General features: G+C 41.3%; 1 pseudogene; it reads right to left on the reverse strand.

The window, feature by feature from the left end:
* Positions 1 to 2,738: 2,738 nt before the first annotated feature.
* On the reverse strand, positions 2,739 to 3,655 carry LOC115474912 (annotated as a pseudogene).
* Positions 3,656 to 9,190: the final 5,535 nt, after the last annotated feature.

A 9,190-nucleotide genomic window follows, 5' to 3' on the forward strand; every position in this document is an offset into this window, starting at 1 on the left:
GAGCATTCCCAGAAATTTGGTGCAATGTTATAGAATACTTCGATTTGTGTACCCCACTACTTTCAGCTTTTGGCAGACATAAGTCCTCACTCCCAAAGTTAGGTGCGGGTATCATGCTAAACTAGTATTCTGTAAAGGGTGTTCTGCACAGAGTGCCATTTACAGAATACTAGCTTAGGGGTCCTTTTACAAAAGCGCACTGAAAAATGGTTTGCGGTAGTGTAGGTTTCGGTTTGGGGCGCGTGCTGATCCATTTTTAATGCGTCTGTAAAATATTGAGGAGAATGTGTTGGGAGACAGTTTGAGTGGAGAAGAAAATGAACATGTGAGAGTTAAGAGTATGGGAGTTTGTGTAGCCCTCACATCTTACTTCCCAACATCTCACATCCTGCACTCTCCTTACTCAGTCACACCCCCATATCTCTACTCACTCCAAAACACCTAAACATATACACATAACTATACTCAGCTATCCCAGCCCATCCAATGGAAAAAAATGTGATTGACTAGATTTAGGAATATTTTCATCTTAAACCCCAGCTGACTACATTCAGCTGAAATTTCACCAAAAAACATAACTGACTAAATATTGTGCAGGTACCTTGGCTGCTCAGTGCTATGAATACTGACCTCTTTCTAGATCCATGCTGTAATATTCATTTACACTACTTGACTCAAACCCAACCCTATTTACATATAGCAATTCAAAATGACGTGTAGTTAGCTTGATGTATTTTTCAAATATTTTTTTATATTACATTGAATTCTAATTTGAATATTTTCATGGCAACATTTTCAAAAGACAGCCTTTTCATTTTCATTATTTGTTTTTTTTCAGTTTGGTACTAGTTTTCACTTTTGTTTATTTGCAAATTGTGAAAAGAAAAATATCTAATCATATATCATGCAGATACAAAAAATATTGAAGATTGTTTCCATCTTGTCAGTGCAAACATATTTCTTTGACTAGAAGCAAAAAATTGGAAGACTTCTCAGATACTCAGTCTTTTATGTCTGACATCTGTGATAAAGAGAACTACAACAGAATCAGACAAGATTTTATTCTATGAAAATTTGACATTGTTGTGTAATTCTTGCCAGTGTTCATTTTAGTTGGCTCATTAAAACATGATGACATAAGACAAGGTTGAATCTTTCGTTTGGCAATGGTTCTGCAACAGCCTAATTAAAGTAAAGTAGTAGTGAGATGTGAAAGAATGGCAGTTCAGATGCTTCATGTGTGGGTTTCTCAGAAAAAAAAAAGTTTGCTTACTTATTTAATAAATGTTTGTCTTTTAAAAACCTGCCAATGGACATTTACCCCCAGAGTCTATATAGTGCGAATAAAGTTGTGCACGTAAATACAGTTGTATTCAGTAATTGTGCATGCAACTTAATTAGTTAATAAGCCAATCAGTGCTGATAATTGCCACTTAACAGCAATTATTGACACTAATTGGCATCAATTAGAATTCACACGCACGAGTGTAAACTGTAACACCTAAATTCTAAGGGCCCTGTTATATAGCCGCGCTATATGCATGGGTGTCTCCAGCATTAGCCCATGCTAATTTTTAGCATCCGCTAAAAATGCTAGCGTGCCTTAGTATCAGGGGAATAGAGAGCTGAAAATCTTCTGATTTCGAATTGTCTTTTCAAATGGTGATGCTAACATTAGTTGTTGTTTCTGTCTGTTAGACTGGACCAGATATAGTAAACTGTCAGATCAATATTCAGTTGTTATTTTTTTAAATGCTGACTGTGGTGATCAAAATTATCTGCATATTTTGTCTGGTGTTGAATATCTGGATATTGTTGGTTGCTATCCATATAACTTATCTGGGATAACAACTAAGAGGCTGATACTGAACCAAGTTGATCAAATGCCAGCCACCACGATTAAATTGAAACTGGATATGCAACCCTGGTATCCTGATACCTGTGGCGCTAAATACTCATTTCCAGTGCTGATCCTGAAGTACTGTCTGGTTAGCAGTTATATCTAGACCACTAATTGGATTGCAAACTGAATAAAGTTAGGACAGCCCTTTTCTTGTCACAATTTTATCTGGATAGATATTCAATTAGTGATGTGAATATGGCCACTAACTGGATAACCTCTATCTCCAGCCAAATGGTGGGGTTATTTTACTTGCTAGAAGAATTGGACCTCAAAGTCAAGACCCAATGCTCCTAGGCTTGATCTTACAGGAGCCAAGGTGCTGCTGTTAACCCATATATCTTTATATGGATAAAATTCAGAGGAAATTGGATAATTATTGATGATATCATCTCAAGGCTGTAAATTTTGTTTGTCAAGGACTTTTAAGTTTGGGTTTTCTACTACTACTACTACTACTACTACTATTTAGCATTTCTATAGCGCTACAAAGCATACGCAGTGCTGCACAAACATAGAAGAAAGACAGTCCCTGCTCAAAGAGCTTACAATCTAATAGACAAAAAATAAATAAAGTAAGCAAATCAAATCAATTAATGTGAACGGGAAGGAAGAGAGGAGGGTAGGTGGAGGCGAGTGGTTACAAGTGGTTACGAGTCAAAAGCAATGTTAAAGAGGTGGGCTTTCAGTCTAGATTTAAAGGTGGCCAAGGATGGGGCAAGACGTAGGGCTCAGGAAGTTTATTCCAGGCGTAGGGTGCAGCGAGACAAAAGGCGCGAAGTCTGGAGTTGGCAGTAGTGGAGAAGGGAACAGATAAGAAGGATTTATCCATGGAGCGGAGTGCACGGGAAGGGGTGTAGGGATGGACGAGTGTGGAGAGATACTGGGGAGCAGCAGAGTGAGTACATTTATAGGTTAGTAGAAGAAGTTTGAACAGGATGCGAAAACGGATAGGGAGTCAGTGAAGGGTCTTGAGGAGAGGGGTAGTATGAGTAAAGCGACCCTGGCGGAAGATGAGACGGGCAGCAGAGTTTTGAACCGACTGGAGAGGGGAGAGGTGACTAAGTGGGAGGCCAGCAAGAAGCAGATTGCAGTAGTCTAAACGAGAGGTGACAAGGGTGTGGATGAGGGTTTTGATAGAGTGCTCGGAAAGAAAGGGGCGGATTTTATGGATGTTGTAAAGAAAGAAATGACAGGTCTTGGCAATCTGCTGGATATGAGCAGAGAAGGAGAGAGAAGAGTCAAAGATGACCCCAAGGTTTTGAGCTGAGGAGACAGGGAGAATGAGAGAGCCATCAACAGAAATAGAAAACGGGGGGAGCGGGGAGGTGGGTTTGGGGGGGGGGAAATGAGAAGCTCGGTTTTGGTCATATTTAATTTCAGGTGGCGTTGAGACATCCAGACAGCAATGTCAGACAAGCACGCTGAAACTTTGGTTTGGATGCAAGGTGAGATATCAGGGGTAGAAAGGTAGATTTGGGAGTCATCAGCATAGAGATGGTAGGAAAAGCCATGGGATGAGATTAATGAACCAAGGGAAGAAGTGTAGATAGAAAAGAGGAGGGGACCAAGAACAGAACCCTGAGGTACGCCGACAGGCAGAGGGATAGAAGTAGAAGAGGATCCACCAGAGTGAACACTAAAGGTGCGGAGGGAGAGGTAGGAAGAGAACCAGGAAAGGACAGAGCCATGGAATCCAAGTGAGGACAGGGTATCGAGAAGTATGCTGTGATCGACAGTGTCAAAAGCAGCGGAAAGATCAAGAAGAATGAGGATGGAATATAGACCTCTGGATTTAGCCAGTAATAGGTCATTGGAGACTTTAGTAAGCGCAGTTTCGGTTGAGTGGAGAGGGCAAAAACCAGATTGTAGTGGGTCAAGAATAGCATGTGAGGAAAGAAAATCAAGGCAGCGGCGGTGAACAGCACGCTCAAGTAATTTTCCTGCAGTTAAAAATGTACGTTACAAATCCATCTATGACAGTTTATTTTCAGTTCAAGGAGCTAGACTTTGGAATTCATTACCTATGGATATTAAACAAGTGTTACCACTTCTTTTCAGAAATGTGTAAAGATTTATATGTATGAGTGTCACAAAACGCCTAGCCGCCTGTCTGGGGGTATCCCATGGCCACTTAGAGGGTCTATCCCCAGCACAGCTCAGGTCCACCTGCACCTGCTGCTTGTTCTTTACACTAGCACCCTCCTCCGCAGACTGCGTCACAAGCGCCTCTGTGCGAGTCTCCCACTCTCAAATTATCCCAAGTGATTTCTAGGTTACTGGAACCCACACTCCCAGTGGTCCCACAGTACCCAGAAAGCACTCACAGACCCAATATACAAACCACCAGGATTCTGTATCTGTCCAAACAGGCAGAGACAACAAACTAATAGTGTTCACTGTCATAAAAATATTGAACAGTGAAACATAAAAAGTGCAATCAGTAGAACAATAATAGGTAACTGAAATATGTATCAATTATAACACTAACTAAACATTTGTATACTATTTAAGTAAAACCTGGGAAGATCAGAACATATAACTGTTCACAGAGATTCAGCAAAGAGATCCTACTCTCGTTTCTTCCTGGCTAAGACTGAACACAAAACCAGTAACTTCTGAGTAGCTTCAAACTCCAGGCCAATTAAATCCCAGAACAACAAGTTAAAAACAAAACAAAACTGGTTATATCACTGCAGGCATTTCCTTTATCCGTGTTAACTAAAGAAAAAAAGGTCAGTTCTTTATTGACAGCTTAAAACATAACTTACACCACCTGCTGGCCAAACTAGAGAAATATACTTCAAGAATTAAGGCAGTTTTATTTATTTATCGCATTTATACCCCGCTCTTTCCCGCTCAATAGCAGGTTCAGTGCGGCTTACAATGTATGGGTACAAGGTATCACAGAGCTAACAACGTATGGGTACAAAGTATCATAGGGTAATACAATGTATTGGTAAAAGGTATCATAAAGATAAAACAATTGTATAGAGAAGGACAGGAGGAGATGTGGGTGGAAGGATTAAGACATGTTTAATGTTAGTGGTGTGGATTGGGGTCGTAAATTAAGTTGGGTCGTTTGGATAGGCTTGTTTGAAGAGGTATGTTTTCAGCAGCTGACGGAAGCATAGATGTTCGTTTGTTGTTCGGATGAATCTTGGTATGGCGTTCCAAAGTTGGCTGCCTATGACGGAGAAGTTGGATGCATAGTAGGTTTTGCATTTGAGACCTTTGCAGTTAGGCAGGTGAAGGTTGAGATATGTTCAAGAAGATTTAGACCTGTTCCTGGCTGGAAAGTTGATTAGATTGGTCATGTTACTTGGAGATTCTCTGTGGAGGATCTTGTGGATCAGTGTGTGGACTTTGAAGTTTATTTGTTCTTTGATAGGGAGCCAGTGGAGTTTTTCCTGGAGAGGTGTGGCACTTTCAAATCGTGATTTACCAAAAATGAGTCTGGCTGCCATGTTTTGGGCAGTCTGGAGTTTTTTTAGGATTTGGCCTTTGCAACCAATGAAGTTACTGTTGCAGTAGTTGGCGTGGGTGAGTACTGTGGATTGTACCAGATTACGGAACGTTTTGGGGGGGAGGAATGGTTTTGCTCTTTTCAGTACCCACATCATGTTGAACATCTTCTTCGTAATGGCTTTTGCGTGAGTTTCTAGTTAGGTGGTTGTCTAACGTTACTCTTAGGATTTTCAAGTTGTCGGATATTGGAATTGTGACGTCGGGGGTGATTAGGGAAGTTGGGAGTAGAGTGGAGTGTCTTGAAGAAAGGATTAAGCATTGAGTTTTTTCTTTATTCAGTTTCATTTTGAAGGTATTGACCCAGGAGGCTAAGATGTTCATGCCACTGTTCTATCACATTGAGTATTAATAATCTTCTGAAGTCTGGTTTTAAGGAGTTTTAAGTGAACTATATCTGGTATAGTAATTGTTTCCTCTTCATGAAAAGAATTTCATCTTGAATATGTAAACCTCCAAGAAGTCCGTTATGGATTAGTGAGCAGTATAAATAGCATGGCAAATAGCATAGCATAGTAAGGATATCAGCAGCTCCACAGCCCCTTTAATATCAAGCCTGGGAGCATTGGGCAATGGCTTTGAGGCCTGATGTTCCCCACACAGTAAAATAATCCATTGGACCATCAGTAAGAGCGACTCTCGCTGAAATTGGGGACTTGGGTAGTTTGGGGGTTAGACTGCCAGAGAACTTTGAGAGGGTTGTATTAGGGGGCTTCAGAGCTACTTGCATTATGGGGAGGTGTGATAGGGGTTAACAGCAGCCCCGTGGTCCCTCTAAGATCAGACCCAGGAGCATTGGTCCACAGATTTGAAGTCCAGTGCTCCCTTGCACATAGCATAGCACTGCTTGCAAGGTGGCTTGCAAGCAGCATCATTCTTTTATCATGGGATTCAATAACCTGTAGCACTAAGGTACTGGTAAATCAAGTTGCAGTAAACACGTTTACCACACTGTGGTAGTGTGAGCAATGGAAAGGTATGAAATCCTCATAAAATAAAGACAGAGGGCAGTGCAATGTCAAAAGGAAAGCTGTATTAGTATACAAAAAGGGAAGGGAAAGGGAAATGACTTGATATACCGCCTTTTTGAGGTTTTTGCAACTAAATTCAAAGCGGTTTACATATATTCAGGTACTTATTTTGTACCAGGTGCAAAAGGGAAATAAACAGGCCTGTTTCCTCACAGGTTTTGCACTCTCAATAAAGTCTCTCAAAAATAACTCTCGAAGCTTGTCCCTGACAGGTCCCACGCTTCAATATATACTACTTTTCCTTCTTGGTTCAGGGTCCCGGCAGCTTGCCCCAGACACAGCTTCCACAGGTTAAATATCACTTCCTCTTAACTCAGACTTTGTTAACTTAAGTGGCCCTTTTGCAGAGGCGCACCAAAACGTGGGCTGCGGCAGTGTAGGCACGTGTATTGAAAAAGGTTTTTTTTTTTGGGGGGGGGGGGGCTGGGAAATGGATGTGTGGCAAAATGAAAACCAGTGTCCATCTATTTATGGCCTGAGCCCTTAATGCCACCCATTGTCTTAGTGCTAAGGGCGCACACATTACCCGTGCAGTAACTATCCAGTGAGTGCCAACTGTCAATTACTGCTGGAAATGCCCCCGTGGTAGAAAATTATTTTCTATCGCACATTTTTTGCAGGTGCCAAACTTATTACAGCCAGGCGCGTGTGCTAGTCAGGTGGTAATGCCAATTTGACATGCGCTGCACGCAAGTAGGCCCTTACACGCCTTTGAAAAAGGGTCCCCTATGTTCCAAGGAAACTTCTCCTACCTTACTGAAACCTCTGCTTCTGAAACACTCAGGGTAGCAATGTCTTCTGGGGACCATTCTGCTTCCCTAGACCTCTCCAGGTGCTGCAGCAACAGGACAAACTGGGAGGATCCTTGCCCTCAGGACCTCATCTTTTGGAGACCATTTGCCTCAAGATCGCTCCCTGGGAAACCTCTCTCCTTGGGGCCTCCTCATCTTGTTCTGCCAGAGGGTTTTGTCTTCCTGCTCTTCCTTTGAGCCGTGCCCTCCTGGCCAGACAGGTTACCACACCTATTCTTAAGGTGGCTCCATTTTAGTGAAGTAGTGTTCCTAAGAGAAATCTGCCTTGTACCACCCACTCCTTCATATGCATCTTGATAACTTCCCCCTTTTAGTCCTTATTCTATAAAGGTTATACTCCTACATTTATGCTTCTAAAATTTATGCTCCTAAATTAGGAGCATACTCTATGCTCCAAAATAGATTATGCTCCTAATTTAGAAGCATATATTTAGGAGCGTAAATTATGCTCATAAATTAGAAGCATAACTTTTATAGAATAAGGCCCTTTGTGGCAGCATTTCTGAGAGGTATGTTAGAAAGAGGATTTAAGCAATGCATATTATTTTGTATGCTAAACTTTATGAAATGTATTTTGGTTAGAAAAAGTACCCCCAGAAAAAGAACATAGAAGTGTTTGCAAATACTTTTTCCTTAGGCAATTTTCACAAACCAAAAGTATATGTGTACTTTTCACTTTGAAGCTGTTCAAAATCGAGGAGTAAAATGTCTCCATTGACTTTGCTGTCTTATAACATAGGCAGAGAAAGCTTTTAGTATAACCACTGGAATAAATGCTCTTGTTTACAATCAAGATGAAGGTTAGTTTAAATTAAACTTTTTTTGAATTTATTTCCTTTATTGTAGAATAAACTTGCAAGAACTGTTATTAAATTTGAATAAGACAATGTAGGCATAATTGTTTATGACCAAATAATGGATCTTAGTTTAGATTTTTTTTTGTTTTCTGTACAATCAGAATGATGACTGGACAATTTATTAGAAAGAAAAATTATAATATTGAATTTTAATCTAAAAAAAATAATGTAAAAATATGCTATTTTTCATTTTTTTTAAATAGTGGAGCAAATGACGCAGAGGGGTCCTTTTACTAAGGTGTGCTAATGGATTTACTAATGATTAGTGTGTGCTTAATAATAAGATGCCCACTATATTCCTATGGGTCTCTTATCATTTAGCACATGCTAATCATTAATGTACGTCAATTCTTAGTTTGCCTTAGTAAAAAGACCCCTAAAATGTTAATAGTATCTAGTTTCCACCTAAACCCACCTCTCCTCTTCCTCCACTCTCCATCTCAGTTGATAACACCCTCATCCTTCCCGTCCCATCTGCATGCAACCTCGGAGTCATCTTCGACTCCTCCCTCTCCTTCTCTGCGCATATCCAGCAGACTGCCAAGACCTGTCGCTTCTTCCTCTTCAACATCAGCAAAATTCGCCCTTTCCTATCTGAGCACACCACACGAACTCTCGTCCACGCTCTCATTACCTCTCGCCTTGATTACTGCAACTTACTCCTCACCGGCCTCCCACTTAGCCATCTATCCCCCCTTCAATCCGTTCAGAATGCTGCCGCACGTCTAATATTCCGCCAGAACCGATATACTCACATCACCCCTCTCCTCAAGTCACTTTACTGACTTCCGATCAGATACCGCATACAATTCAAGATTCTCCTCCTTACCTACAAATGCACCCGGTCTGCGGCTCCTCACTACCTCTCCTCCCTCATCTCCCCCTATGTTCCCACCCGTAACCGCCGCTCACAGGACAAATCCCTCCTCTCAGTTCCCTTCTCCACCACTGCTAACTCCAGGCTCCTCTCATTCTGCCTTGCCTCACCCTTTGCCTGGAACAATCTTCCTCAACCCATTCACCAAGCCCCCTCCCTACCCATTTTCAAATCTCTGCTTAAAACTC

This window comes from Microcaecilia unicolor, chromosome 7, assembly GCF_901765095.1.
Source record: "Microcaecilia unicolor chromosome 7, aMicUni1.1, whole genome shotgun sequence".
Taxonomy (NCBI): domain Eukaryota; kingdom Metazoa; phylum Chordata; class Amphibia; order Gymnophiona; family Siphonopidae; genus Microcaecilia; species Microcaecilia unicolor.